The sequence below is a fragment of the Procambarus clarkii genome, chromosome 35, assembly GCF_040958095.1.
Source record: "Procambarus clarkii isolate CNS0578487 chromosome 35, FALCON_Pclarkii_2.0, whole genome shotgun sequence".
Taxonomy (NCBI): Eukaryota; Metazoa; Arthropoda; class Malacostraca; order Decapoda; family Cambaridae; genus Procambarus; species Procambarus clarkii.
This window is the reverse complement of record NC_091184.1, coordinates 31,125,703-31,141,618: the sequence shown is the minus strand read 5'-3', so window position 1 is coordinate 31,141,618 and position 15,916 is coordinate 31,125,703. Positions and strand designations below refer to the sequence as shown.

Sequence of the window (15,916 nt, the reverse complement as noted above, 5' to 3'; positions counted from 1 at the left end):
CGTTGTCAGGGTTGTTGGTCTTCTGTTACTGGTAACAAACTGCGTGCTCTTAAGAGTAGTGTGTTCCCGTGGCCTTCCTCCTACCACCGTAACCGGTGGTGGGAAACGGCTCTGGCGAGGTTGTATATCGGTCATACACGTTTAACTCACAGGCACTTAATGGAGCGCTGCCCTGCTTCTTATTGTCCAAACCGTTGTCTCTACATGTCCTGACTTCCAGGACTTACGTGTCTTGTTTCCCGACCATCCCTCACTGTCAATTGTCCCTCGATAAAATTCTTGGCAAATTCAATACCTTTGATATTGTTCGCCGTATGCGTTTTTGTTCTTGTATTGGCAACGTTAGTGATATTTAGCGCACTATGATTATCCCACACATTTGATGGTTTGATAATTACTGTACTGTACAGTACTTTGGTTTGGAATGTATCAAATAAAGTTGTTTCATGTATTCAAATGTGTGAGAAAATCCACTGGGGCTGTGAGATGAAGTGAACCTGTAACAAAGGCATTGCCAGTTGCATATTCTACCACCACTGATGGTAAAAGTCTTACAACTGGATATCTTGTGTGACGGGTTATGGTATCACAGCTATACTGAACCAAGATGGTATGGCTCTCCCTCACATAAATGAAAGAAATGCTGCTATTGGCCTTGCAGTGTGTAAGTTGCAGGTGGAAACAAATGAAAATTATCAAATAAATAATTAAACAATTTACTGAAATAGTAATGAACAAAAATAACACATGACAATACTTGACTATCATGTAATGCAAATGTGAACAAGTTAGTATGACCTTAAATGCAAAAAATAAACTATAAGCAATGAATAAAAGTATGAAGATATACTGGTGTTCTGAAGACAGCTACCATACCACCATGGCATCAGTCACACGACGTTGGCTGGAAGCGGACGACGGGTTAGAGACACGAAGGTGATCCTAGAGCACTAAGGGAGAGATTGCCTCTCCAGGGAGGCAGCGCTCTTTATATAGTCCGGCGGTGATGACTCATCCAGTGTCAACACGAGGTGGACATCCGGTCAACTAGCAAACTGCTCGTTGTGGCTGGCGGTGCCTTTGTGTTGAGCTGTACCACTGTCAGTTGAAGGCGGCTAACTGCTTGTTTGTGGGGACAAACTGCCAGTTAGCAGTGGCGCCCGGCTCGCCTCTGAGTCGTACCAGGCCGTGCCAGGCCCTGGGGGGTATGGAGAGGTGGCAGGACTGATGACTCTTCTGGGCTGGTGTAGATGTATACTTCCAGTGCAGAGGCATTGAAGGTGAAGGGAAAAGGCAGTTCCACTGCTATGCAGAGGATTCACGTGACACTTGTGAAGCCACAGAAAGTCTGGAGGCCCTACTGAAGCCCGTCCAAGTATTAAATAAAACCCCTGAAGTACGCCGGTGAAGGGTGAAGCAAGACCGTATGCCCCAACTTCAGGCACACACAGAAAATCACGTTTTGGTCCCGCCTCTCAACTGTGTATTTGAAGTTGGGGCGTATGGTGTTGAACTGCTTCAGCCTTCACCGGAGTGCTTGTAGGTCTTACGTAAGACGTTGACTCAAGGAGGGGCCTCAAAACTTGCTGTGATTTATGGGGAAATCCGGTTGTAAGACTTTTACAAAGTCAGTAATATACTGTGGTAGAGTATGCAGCTGCCAGTGCCTTGGGCAAGGGTTTATGTCGCCTCACAGCTCCAGTGGATTTTCTGCTCGGTGTATATCAGGTTGTGATTTTGTGTGTGTACCGTATTGTTATGATCACCGTCTGATAAGTCCTTTCTGACCTCGAGAGTCATTTTTACCCACCTAGAAAGATTGCAGATGGCCAAAGCAGTTATTTAAGTTAAGAAGGGACAAGTCTTAAACAGAAATTTGCATAATATTTGACTGTAAAGGGGTAAATTGAGGTAGATTGAAAAACAAAATGGTGAACCGGGCAGGCGGTACTCACAATTAGGCGAGTACACTCGGGAACTTTTAAAGTGCAACCAAACATGCTTTAGGCTCTCACAACAAGAGGCGAGTGGTGGTGGCTCAGGTGCTCAGCCAATCAGAGCACCTAAGGAGGGAGGGCAGGAGTGAGAGGGGGTGGTATGTGGAAGTTTGGTGACAGTTGTGTGTAGTTTGTTCATCTTCATTGTAAGTTTCATGGCTTGGTGTGCATTTCCCTAGTAAATTTAATTAGGGAAAAATTCAGGTGTTTGATTTTTTAAATCAACTTTTTAAATGTTGAGTTGTTAAAGCCTCAAAGTGCATGGAGTTGGTTTGGGAGTATGGCATCCTCATGCTGTTGCGTGCTTGCATGAGGTAGCAAAGGTGATGTAAAGTTGTGGGGTGTACATGCTTGGGACGTCCTCTCTCGGGATGGCTGGTGTTAGACCCGCGTGTTTGTCGGTTGTTGAAAAGCCGTCATCCTTTGCTGTTGTGGTATTGATTTTACATTGTTCATCTTGTAATTAATACTGTAGTGCGATATCTAGGGCTACCATTTGTAGGTTTAAAATGTCTAATACAAACAGTTGTCCAATGAGTTTTAATAGGAAATATCATCCACCAAGCACCATTGTACAATTATATTAATTGATAGTATATGGATTGTGCAGAACTGCTTAGAATGATCTTTAACACTTGGCTATATTGGTCATGTCAAATACCTGCACGGTGAATGCTCAAAGACCCTTTCTTTATTCAGTGTTGTCACATACCTCATGGGGGTATGGATAGGCAAACACTCATTCGGTTAAACTTGCCTTGTAGTACTTTCAGAGCTCAGTAATTTGGAATCTGGTTAGCACTTTCCAAATAAATTGACCTTTAAAGTGAATTCCTATTTAGATTTAAAACATTATACCGAATGAGAAACTCGGATTATATAGCCGAACACCAGAAAAGTTGTTATTCAATTTGGTTGCCTAAAGCACATTCAAGGACTACACATTACATGGCATTCCAGGATTCCTCTATACATTGCCTTATGCTGTAAACATTGCCACAACCCTGTGTTTTATTGATTTAAATGGCCACAGGGAGGCATACAACACTGCAGATTATGATGTCATTAGTTATCCACTGTGCTGACAAGTGGGCTGACTGATGTTCGTTGATACCTGTATCGTGCTTCAATTTAATCGCCAGGAGATCACCCTCTCACTAGACTTGTCTGTAGGAAGTACAGTATAGTATCTCAAATTACCTTGGATCATAAATAGCATAAGACTTGGGGGTAGGAGAGGGTTGCAGTGTTTGTCATGGCTCTCAGTTGTTCCTGGTATTAGGCAATTTAGTTCTGGAATCATTTTTGTTGGCCAATGTTAAACTTTTTTGAAAGTAGATGTTTTTCTGAAAGGGAGGGGGGGGGGAACCTCTATGCTTGGATACAGTTATCTAAGTGAATACTTAGATTTATACAGTAGAATAACTACCTTCTTTTCCTTAGTCAAAATGGTTGCTTGTTTATTTCTAGGGACTTGTATTTTCTTTTATTTTTAACTGGAGCAACTTTCAGTGAATGATAGATTCTTACTGAAAGGACCTTTACTTCATTGTTGTTGCTTTATGGTCATCTCATTGTGTACAGGGATTCTGCGAAGCGTTTGGGGTTAGTCTTTGACACTCGTTTGTCTTGGCCTGCCCATATCTCTTGCCTCCGAGTTGAATGCTCTAAGGCCCTTAACCTCCTTAAGGTTTTGTCCCATACTTCTTGGGGAGCGGATAGGCGCACGCTCCTCTATTTGCACTCCTCTCTCGTCCTGTCTAAACTCGATTATGGTTGCCCTGCATACTCTTCTGCTTCTCCTTCTACTCTTCGCCGTCTTGATGCTTTGCACTATACTGGGTTGCGTCTCGGCTCTGGTGCCTTTCGTTCGACTCCCGCCCTTAGTTTGTATGTTGACACTGGCTTTCTCTCTCTTCAGGACTGCCGTGATCGCTACTGTCTTTGCTATCTTGCGCGGTCCTTTCAACATCCTTCCTCTCGCCTCTGTCGTGCATTGACTTTTCCTCCTGCTGTGGTTCCTGTTCCTCTTCATTGTCTCCCACTTTCTGTCCAGTTATCTCGCTTACAGGATTCTCTTTCTGTTCATATTTCTAATGTTTCTCCTCGTATTGTTGCTTCATTACCTCCGTGGAGAGTCCCCCTTCCCAAGTTTTGTACGTCCTTGACTTGTATTACTAAAGCCTTTACCCCTCCTACAATTCTGAAAAGCCTCTTCCTTGAGCACTCCCACTCTATTTCCATCTTCCCTGATGGTTCTAAGTCTGCGGATGGTGTGGGCTACTCTGTTGTTTTTCCTGACCGTACTTACACGTGTCGCCTCCCTTCGGAGGCTAGCGTCTTTACGGCAGAACTTTATGCTATTCTCTATGCTCTTTGTCTCTTGCTTTCTCATTCTCATTCCTCCTTTGTGGTTGTAGTTGATTCTCGTAGTGCCCTCATGGCTCTAGGGTCCTTTAATCCTGTCCATCCGGTGGTCATTGAGATTCAACATTGGCTATTTCTTATTTCTAGTAAATTTAAATCAGTAGAGTTTTGCTGGGTTCCCAGCCATATTGGTGTTTCAATGAGCGTGCGGATGCTGCCACTAAGGAAGCTATCCGTTCTTGTCCCATCTCCCGTAAAGGTATTCCTTATTCCGACTTTTATCCTGTTATTCATTCTTCCCCGTTGGCAGGGTTGTTGTTCCTCTGTGGTTGGTAACAAGCTGCGTACTCTCAAACTTAGTGTGTCCCCGTGGCCTTCCTCCTACCACAGTGGGACACTGCTTTGGCACGGCTGTGGGTTGGTCATACCCGCTTAACCCACGGTCACTTAATGGAGCGCCGCCCTGCTCCTTATTGTGTTGTCCCTCTTACAGTTGTGCCCTCTTACCCTTGTTGAATGTCCTGACTTCCAGGACGAGCGTGTGTCTTGCTTTCCGACCGTCCCTCGCAGTCACTTGTCCCTCGATAGAATTCTAGGTGAATCGGATACTTTTGATATCGTTCGCCTTATGCGTTTTTGTTCTCGTATTGGCATTCTTGGTGATATTTAGCGCCCTCTGATTATTTCGCACTTTGATGGTACTACATGGCCTTCCCAGTTTGGTGCCTTCTTTTGGTAATTACCTTACCTTCATTGTTGTTTCATTTTAATGTTGTAGTTGTGATATGGATTGTTCTGGCTCACGTGCAAGGTCTTGGATTTTTTTGTTTTATATTAAGAAATTGCCAGTCTTGTTACTATTTGTAGAGTTAGAGATCTGCATTAAGGCCTCAATATTATATTCTTTATTTGTTTTTATAACATATCAGCAATTTTTGTGGTTGGTAATATTTAGATTAATGTCAGTGATGTATATGACAAGGGTTAAGACCCCTTGTGGTATGACAGCATTTTTCCCAGTCATTTCTTTAACAAATGAAAGGGTCCTCGTAACCATTCTTTTGTCCTTTCTACCATGTACCTGTTTGTTGCTTCTTGGTCTTTCATTTGGTACTTTGGCTATTAAAACAATGGCCTTTGGTAATGTTGGAATTACCATTTCTAAATAAAATGAGCAGGTTCATTAGGCAGGGTTTGTTTTTAGCAAACAGTTTTAAAAAAAAAAAATTCCATTCCTTCAGGACCTTGCAGATGTTAGGTCAAACTAATTGATGGTAATCTGTTTTGCATTTTCAAACAATGGTGGTTTTGATCTAGGTAAAATATTTCAGAATATCTAAAGAGTTTGGCAGACAAATCATTTAAGAGCTTTGATTAAATTGGTAACTTAAGACTTTGTGAAAACCATGTTGTATAGATGCTTCAGTGTCACTTTTCTAAGGTTTTGTAAATTTAACAATGATCTTTAGTTAATCATAATTTGTACAAAGCTTAGGTGTTGCATGGCTTTAAATTTACTTTCAAATATGAAAACTAAAATATTGACTAAAGTTTCTTCCACTTTAATGTTTCAGACTAATTTGCAATATTTGTTAGTTTATTTAAATTGAATAGGTAGTCCACTTTTACATCTTTTCAATGCATTTTGCATGCACCTATGTAACAAGTTACAAATAGGTGTAAATTTTACCAAGTATTTATTTTCAAAGTAAAAAAATTTCAGATGTTTAAACATTGCATCAATAGTAGTAAACAATTTCCAGCATAATTTCAGGATAAGGTATATAAAGTAGTTTCATTAAAATTGTTTTATTTAATAAGTTTTACATATAGTATTTATAATACATCTAATATTTATTACTGTTTCAGGTTGTGGGACAGATGCTCCTAGATGAACAGAAGATCAAAAAGGCCAAGACAACTCCAGAGACAATCACCTGTAAAAGAAAAATAAACATTAAACAGGGACACTACTTTTATTATCACCAATGCCTAATAAGAAGCCCCAAAAATCCTAACTTCCTATCTTTTAAGATAGGCTCAGCAAGGCCTATCCCTTACTCTGGTTTTAGTGCAGAGCTTGTTCCCTGAATGGGTGCATTACATCCACCACTTTAGTGCCATCAACACATTGTACATATGCTTTTCTCAAAGCACTGTACAATGCATGCCAGGCACTAAAGTTGTAGATGCATCCACCCATTCAGCAAACAAGCCCTGTGAGAATTAACAATGTAACCATTGTTAAGGGTCCCTAAACCTATGCAAATCTAGTCCATCTATTAGATGGGTAGTAGAGCAAAGCTCTGAAAAAGCCAAGCCAGGGATATCTGCAGGACTGCCTGGTCCCCTTTTATGAAATGGGGTAGGATCAGTACAAACTGCATCACCCTGTGGGTTGTAACAGTAGGACATGGTTACACACCTATAAATGGACTAGATAAGAGAATTAAGATTAGATCATTGATATAGCTAAAACATCAAATTCAAACTCACCCACTTTTGTAGATTTCCTTTTGCAGAGTAAAGGAGCCAGTCCATGCATCAATCACTTTCACCTGAAAAATATTTCAACAAATTAATTTCAGATTTAAAGCCAATCTTGCTTTACTTTTCAAATTAGCATTCAGTAGTTTACAAATTCAGATGGAAAAAAAATTTCTTTAAGGAATTTACCTTTCCTACATATTCTAGTAGCAGTAGTAAAGATCTAATTTAGCAATATAAATATATATGGCATCAATTGGCCAAGTTTCAGTAAATGTCATTTGAGAAACTATCCACAACCACTTCAATGGCAATTTACATTTATCTTTAGCCAATGCTATATTGTTTAAGTTATAATAAACCTATAAATGGACTAGACAAGAGAATTAAGATTAGGTCATTGATATAGCTAAAACATCAAATTCAAACTCACCCACTTTTGTAGATTTCCTTTTGCAGAGTAAAGGAGCCTCACTCCAAGCCAGTCCATGCATCATAATCACTCGCCTGAAAAATATTTCAATAAATTAATTTCAGATTTAAAGCCAATCTTGCTTTACTTTTCAAATTAGCATTCAGTACTTTACAAATTCAGATGGAAAAAATTTCATTAAGGAATTTACCTTTCCTACATATTCTAGCAGCAGTAGTAAAGACCTAATTTAGCAATATATGGCATCAATTTGCCAAGTTTCAGTAAATGTCATTTGAGAAACTATTCACAACTACACTTCAATGGCAATTTACATTTATCTTTAGCCAATGCTACATTGTTTAAGTTATTACTATTTGTTTTACTTTATGCAAATCTATTCAGATTAACCTTTACTACAACTCACCTGATTCAATTAACTCTTCCAACTGACAGAGGGACTTCTGGACTTTCCAAACCACATTCTGGAAAACTATATAAATTTAAAACCAAGCTAAAGTAAACATTGAATAATTTTTTTACTTTCAAGGGAAAAATACCATCACTTAAAACAAAACTTTTCCTGCCATTAACTTTGACTCATGATTACCCTTACCAGTGTTATACATTTATAGATTAAAGCTTATTTAACAAACATTTAATGTTAACTAAACAAGATTTATATTTCATTAAAATTTTATTAATAAAACACCCTCAACTATGCTGTTTAAGATCTAATGCCCCACATTACAATTTTCACAATTTCAACATACCATTCTATTCAATACATTCCTGAAAGGACTAAACTTGCAGATATGGTACCCACTAGCCTAAGCCTAGACTTCCATACCCATTCAATTTCCATACCCTAATATTTAATAGGTTTTTAGCAATTAACTTCTACCCTCTAATTCCAATGTACACAACACTACTTACTGTAGATCTGCAAGTATTTTCCTGCAGCTCTTTGTTGCCAGGACCTTCCACAACCTGTCATGTGAACAGTAAATATTACTAAAAGGTTATTTGCATAGCAATGTTATTTTGTTCATACCTGTACCACCAGTTTAACAGTTGCCGTTTTAAATGGCACACTAATTAATAAAGATGGGACAACAAGATACTTACAAACAAAGCTATAGTCATTTCAAGTCAACATCCTATACAAATTTTATTTTCCAACAACTTTAGTCATGAACATTTTTCTGGAACATTGCAAACAAACTTTAATTTAACAACCATGTATAACATTTGAATAAAAGCAATACAAAATTTATATATACAAATTCTTATTCTTTTGCAACCACTGCTTACTACTAGGGGGACAAATTTATTCTATTGAATTATGTACCAAGCTTTAGTCTGAAAATTCATAATTAACCTAACTATACTACCAAGACAATGAGATTCTGAATAGCAAGTGCCAATAGGCACTGCCACTGGCTTATGGCAAAAGATTCTGTAGCAATAGAACTATAAGCCACACTTTCTCCCCCCCCTCCCTTCCTCCCAACTGTTCAGTGTCAAAAGGGAGGGGGGGGGGGTGTCCATTTACTGTACCACTTACATTTTAGTGTGGGCTTCATCCACTATTCTGATGTTAGCTGGAACATTTGAGCCAGCTGCTGGTTTGAAAGGGAGGCACACCATGTGCCAATTCAGGAAGCTTTCCACGTTCTTCACTGCATGTCAGCTCAGGACCTCACTACCATGTTGGGAGGCAATTGAAGACTAACCAATCAACATCCCAGGCTGGAGAGCAGTGCCAGCTCGCGGATAATTTACCACCTGCAAAAAATTTAATACTCTTAACAATCTACACCATCTATCTCATCTTTACCTAGCCCCCAAACCTTACATTTGTCAGCATTAAACTGCATCTGGTAGTCTTAACCATTTCAAAACTATATAGGGCATCGGTATTTTTTATTTGCCAATTCTGCAACTATTGCAGTCTAAACCATAATCTTGCGAATAACCGAGGTCCAAGGAGAGCTTTTAGGCACAACTTACAACACTTCTCCCAACTTAACCCCATTTATACTAATTTCCTTTGGTATAGCCATGACCTAATCAACTTCAGTCAGCATTCCCAATGATCCGAGCCCCTATCAATTTTGCGCCACTATCAAAATCTCTGCTGAAGTCAAGGTACACAATCACAAACCTTATCACTATTTCCTCAACTATGCAACCTAATCCATGAACATTTAGTAATAAAACTATGCGATTCATATATCTAGTCATGTTTCTCAAAAAGAGTAGAGAAATGGCACTTGCAATGTTAGATTCTAGTAACTTTCCTCACAATAGACTAGGCTAATTGGTCACTAACTTAAGCGTTAAGGTTAACTCAAACTTTTCCTTTAAAACTTGCTATATTAGGAACTTTCCACGACCGGCCTTTACCCGACATAATTAAATAGGGTAAAAACGGTATATTAAATGCAGTAAAACTACGGTAAATTCAATATGATAAACTTACATTCTTTAAGCATGGGCTGCATAGTAAGTGAACTAAACTAAATGTTAACCACCCTGGCAAACCACTTCGTTCTATTCAATTTATTTAATCACTTTGTCCGGCTAGAATTTTTAGATTAGATTAAAGGAACACCCTCCCTGGTAACGGCTGAACTAGTTAACCAAATACAAATATTTAGGTAAAATACTTTCATAAAAACCCGTCTACTTCCCCCACCAGTAGACTTGTTCAGCTAAAGGCATAATGTAATGTTCCACTTTAGTAAATAAAGGCTTAAAAAAACACTACCCCATCTGTGTAGTTACCGGTTACCTGACATTCTACGCTTAAAATAACCCAGCTATTCCCCATAATTGTTCGATATAACTTACCTCTCACCCGCTGGTCGAGTACACAGCAGTATATATCCTCCTCCATCACTCACCGCGTGGATACTATTTCACTCTGGCCGCAAATTGCCTCAAATCACCTACGTTGTCCATAAACATATATAGAAGAGCAACTGACCGTAACAGCCGTATAGCGATCATCACATAACGTGGGAACATTAGTAGTACTGCTGTAAAAACATAGATGGCGCCAGGACAAACGGTAATCTCTATGGACTCGCCTAGTTATGCGTAGGGAATTGAGCTTCAGCTGTTTGGTCCCGCCCTTCAGCTGTATTCACCTAGTTGTACTCACCTAATTTGTGCTTGCAGGGGTTGAGCTTTGGTTCTTTGGTCCCGACTCTCAACCGTCAATCAACAGGTGTACAGGTTCCTGAGCCTATTGGGCTCTATCACATCTACATTTGAAATTGTGTATGGAGTCAGCCTCCACCACATCACTGCTTAATACATTCCATTTGTTAACTACTCTGACACTGAAAAAATTCTTTCTAATATCTCTGTGGCTCATTTAGGTACTAAGTTCCCCTTGTTCGTGTTCCACCCGTGTTAAAGAGCTGTCTTTGTAACTATCAAAATGTATATATCTTTGCTTTCACTTCAGTTATATTTATGACAAGGGATTTAAAATTTGTCTATATTTCTGCTTTTCTGATGACATTAAAAACTTTCGTTTATTACAGTATCTACATAAAATTAACATTTATCTTCATTAGGTTGTAGTTCTCATCAATAGGGAGAGCGTCGGTAAAAAAAAAAAAATTGTTTAAATATAAATTTTCTGACCAGGGGGAAAAAGACACAGGCCGAATGGGCTTAAATTTTTTATTAGTAAATTGAATTCTGCAGAACATTTAAATAATATACGTAGGAATTAACAAATGTAACATGTCGAATGTATGTAGATTATTATTATTATTATTATTATTATTATTATTATTATATGATGATATCCTGAACAGTTGATAAATAAAAGTAATTACGGAACTCTAGTTATCTAACACTTATCATAAATGGCATAAAACCTTATCATAAGCCAAGGGATTTGTAGATCAGTGTTTAAAGGGAATTCGGAAGTAATAATAATACAGCTGATGCCATCTGTCGGCAGAAGAGAACTCTCCGTGGACTTTACTTTACTTTACTTTAGAACTTTACAGTCTCCGTGGTGTAGTGGTAAGACACTCGCCTGGCGTTCCGCGAGCGCTATGTCATGGGTTCGTATCCTGGCCGGGGAGGATTTACTGGGCGCAATTCCTTAACTGTAGCCTCTGTTTAACGCAACAGTAAAATGTGTACTTGGATGAAAAAACGATTCTTCGCGGCAGGGGATCGTATTCCAGGGACCATAGGATTAAGGACTTGCCCGAAACGCTACGCGTACTAGTGGCTGTACAAGAATGTAACAACTCTTGTATATATCTCAAAAAAAAAAAAAAAAAAAAAAAAAAGAACACTATCAACTGGCTGGACAATAATAGCCATAAGATACAGCTTACGCCATCTGTTGACATCAAATTACACTTATAACAAATTACCCTACAAAATACCACTAACGCCATCTCTTTTTTTCCCAACGCACTAAAAATAGCCAAACAGCAACCCATAAGGCAGGTTGTTGTGCTCGGGTAGGAGCTTCCAAGCTCCGCTCACAAGATGGTATGGGGTGCATAATAAATGTCGAAATGTAGATGGCAAATTCCTTGGCATTCTCATTGACCACAAGCTGAATTTCCAGGGACACATTCTAAACATATCAAAAAAAGTTTCAAAAACTGTGGGCATTCTTTCTAAGATCAGATATTATGTACCACGCCCTGCCCTGGTGACTCTCTATTACTCCCTTATCTATCCATATCTCAACTATGGTATTTGTGCTTGGGGCTCTACTACCCAAAATCACTTACGTCCTCTAATTACTCAACACAAAGCTGCTATTAGGACAATATCCAACTCTGGCCCCAGACATCACTCGGTACCCCTACTCAAATCTCTGAATATGTTAGACATTAAGTCACTGCACATTCTCTCATGTGTATTATACATATATAAAACGCTAAACTATAATGCCAATCCTGATCTCAAAAGCTTCATAGAAGGTTGTAACAGAACCCATGAGCACCACACCAGAAATAAATACAGTTTTGATATTCCTAGAGTACGACTAAATCAAACCAGAAATGCTCTACAAATCAAGGGGCCCAGAATGTGGAATGACCTTCCCAACCATGTTAAAGACTGTACCTCTCTCAACCAGTTTAAGTTAAAAACGAAGCTATACCTAATAAATTCCATGTAACCCACCTTACCCCCCTGTTGTCAACCCATGTATATTTTTTGTTTTTCAAATCAACGCTGTTTGAATGTAATTTTCTGTAATAATTTGTAATTGTATTTGTGCTGCTTTTTCAACAATGTTCCCCCCTCTTTTACCTCTATTTTTTATATGTACTCATCACATCTTTTCTTTTTACCCATTAGTTTTAAGCTGTAGTCATTAATGTTTTTCCTGCCCGAAACGCTTTGCGTAATAGTGGCTTTAGGCATTGTATGTACTAGCTCTATCTATAATGCCAACAAACTTTGTAAATCTCTTTATGTATGTACCTTACCTAAATAAAGATTATTATTATTATATTATTATGTCCATGTCTGAGGACTAATTAACTTAAAATGTACCCCCGTAGTAGTAAGCATAGCCTAGACATGGCAAACACGTTCTGCAGAAACCTAATGGCAGATGAAATATAATTAGAACTAGGTATAACAGTCAGGACACAAAGGGGGAATAAAGTGTATAGACACAACACTTAACGGAGCCCTACCAAGACATAATGGGAAATCCTAGAATTAACAGGCGGGCAGAAAATACCTAGTGACTGGGGAAAACTGATATGACAAATGGGAGAAGTTTTTCCCAGGGCGTGAGGCCGGCCGCCAAGGAATATTTTCAAGGAATGGAATGCTTATTTCACGCAGAATCGTTAATAAACGTAAGATTTTTATACGTCTCAAGAAAGATAGAAACATAAATTTACTTTAATCTAGTTTTACATAATCTAGTTTTACTTTAAATTTTGTCCTGAAAGAGTTTTCATATATAGATCTAGTTTCTGCCGTTCTTCTGACATAAAAATACCTTTGGTTTAATAAGTTATTAAGATGTTTTCAACAATATTACTAGGGCGTTCACCGATTCCAGCATGGGCGACCCTTTTGGAAACGCATGGAAACGCAACACTTGGGTTGACCCGATTGACAGACTGGTTATATTCCAACAGGGTCTGAGACATCAACACCAAATAAAAAACTATTGAGATCACTAGCCGAGAGCGCCAAACAACAAAATGTTTCCACTCTCTTCATGGTTGTGAAGCCCACAGTTGTGCTACAGCGTTAATTTTGGTATCACTGAAATCGCAATAAAATTCTCTATACGGACATATGCATATAAATATAGAATGAATGTCGCAGCCCACCCAAAACAGTGTGGGAAGTGGCCGAAGTGTTACCCGCGGCGGCATATCTGCGAAACCCGCATTGAAAAGTGTATATTCAATTCACTGTCCTGACATTAGTTTTCGATGTACGTATTTCATTTTTGTACCAATGTGTTCGCAATAGAATGTTCTAGAAGAACATAAGTATAAAAGGTCACATAAGGATGCGTTCGACCGGCAACATATATAAAAACTACGTCGATTATACTCGTCGCGTCAATAATACAATTGTTTTACCACGATGATTCACTGCCACGTCGTTCTCCTAAATAAGCTGTTCGGCTATTAGAGAAAACGTAAATTTCATGGCAAACATTTGTAAACTATCCCCAAGTAGATTGGATAGTAAATGGAATTTATACAAATATTTTTTCTTTTGACTCGTGAGCGCGGCACGCCAGCCTACTCTAGACAAAAATAGTTGACGCGCTCAAAAGTCACCTAAGTGTAAAAGTGTTTACAACTAGGATATAAATAAACGTGTCTTTTGTTAAATAAGGTGCTTATCAATGTATTTGGTATTTAGATATTGCTATTTATAGCTATTGAATCATTGTTGTTCATATTTTTATTCACATGCTATTTTGGAAGTTCCCTGTGCTCTCCTTCACTTAAATGGTAATTAAAGTTACCCTTGAATCAAAAATAGTACAGATTTCCTATAAATTATCCCGTGTCAATGTCCCAGATGTACTACGACTTTCGAGTTCATGATTATCGATTTCTGTCCTTCCTGGGAGATCAGTAATGCAGGCACATTTAGGTTTCAGGAAGGTGGCGGCAATGTAAACTTAATTTAAGTTAACACTTTCATCCTCCCGGCGAACAAGAAAAAACGATAGCGCAAAGTGCTCTCTGCGTTTCGGGCGATTGAGCGGATACACTGAAAAGTATATACTCTTTTTCACTGTCCTGATCTTAATTTTCGATGTACACATTTCATTTTTGTACCAATGTGTTTGCAATAGAATGTTCTACAAGAACATATGTATAAAATGTCACACAAGGATGCGTTAGACCGGCACCATATAAAGAAATTTCGTTGATTACACTCTGCGTGTCAACAATACAAAAGTTCTACCACGAAGATTTAAGACAATTCCGTTCTCCCAAATAGGCTATGTGGCTATTAGAGAGAACGTAAATTTCATGGCAAACATCTTCATACTATCCCTAACTCGATCGGATGAAAATTGAATATTATAGAACTATTTGTTCGTCAGACATAAAAATATGTCGCGTGCTCACATTCAAGAGAAAAATAGTTGTCCCGTGTTTGTCCCTTTGAAACAGGCCAAGCCTGTTCTAGGGATATGATTGGCTGTATATAGGTGCCAAGCCCTGAATGGCCCCTGAGGGCCAGACCTCAGGCCTAGTTTTTATATGGTTGGCTGTGGCCTAAAATAATGAGAGGAGCCCAGGATCTGTATTAGTTGTGGGAGGAGCTATCCTCCACTGGTAACCTTGTGAACAAATTTTAGTTTCGTGTTTACTGGGAGTGTTTTGGGGTGTGAACTCACTCAGGCATCCAGGGCCTGAGGGAGGGGGGTCATTCAACGTCATTGGCTGGAGAGTACAGATATTAAGGTAATGGGTTACGGAGTCAATGTACATCAAGAATAGTTCACCCCATTGCCTCGTAGGACTTAATTACAGCTAGGATATAAATAAACGTGTCTTTTGTTAAATATGGTGCTTATATCCTGTTGCAGAGGTGCAACAGGAGTACCTGTTGCACCTCTGTTTTTCAACGGGGGTATTCTGCACATCCTGCCATGTCTTCTGGTCTCATGTGATGTTATTTGTGTGTGCAGGTTTGGGACCAGCCCCTCTAATATTTTCCACGTGTAGTAATGCTGTAGCCTCATAGCTCATACCTCATTTCTAGAACTAGTCTGGTGACATACCTCCGAATCTTCTGTCTTGTTTTTTAACTAGGTTCGGCAGTTCTTGTGGGACTCTACTGGTGACGTCTTGCTACTCTGAGACCGCATCTCTCGGCATGTCACTTCTGTTGCTTAGGTACTCCCTTATCCAAGCGAGTACATACCTTCCCCTTCACTCATGCCTTTATCTCCAGCTTGTGCACTAGTCTCCTATAGGGTACTGTCAGGCTTTTTGGCAATCCAAAAATGTGCCCACCTCTTTCTTGGCCGATTTTTGTCATATGGTCAGCAATATGTACAATACTCTCAAAACAAAGGTTAATCCAACTTCATTTCCGGCCCGTTGCCATGGCAAGTGGGGGCTTGGTGGACTGCTTAGCCTTCCCGGTTTGC

The 15,916-nt window shown here is 39.2% G+C and overlaps 1 long non-coding RNA gene across 2 annotated transcripts in view; it reads left to right on the top strand.

Moving 5' to 3' along the window:
* The window catches only part of LOC138371429 (uncharacterized), a 36,597-nt gene extending 30,265 nt beyond the window's left edge, over positions 1-6,332 (top strand). For both annotated transcript variants that reach the window (XR_011230468.1, XR_011230467.1), the window contains one exon: positions 6,234-6,332. This is a non-coding gene — a long non-coding RNA (uncharacterized lncRNA). The remainder of the gene's footprint in view (positions 1-6,233) is intronic.
* The last annotated feature ends 9,584 nt before the right edge of the window (positions 6,333-15,916 follow it).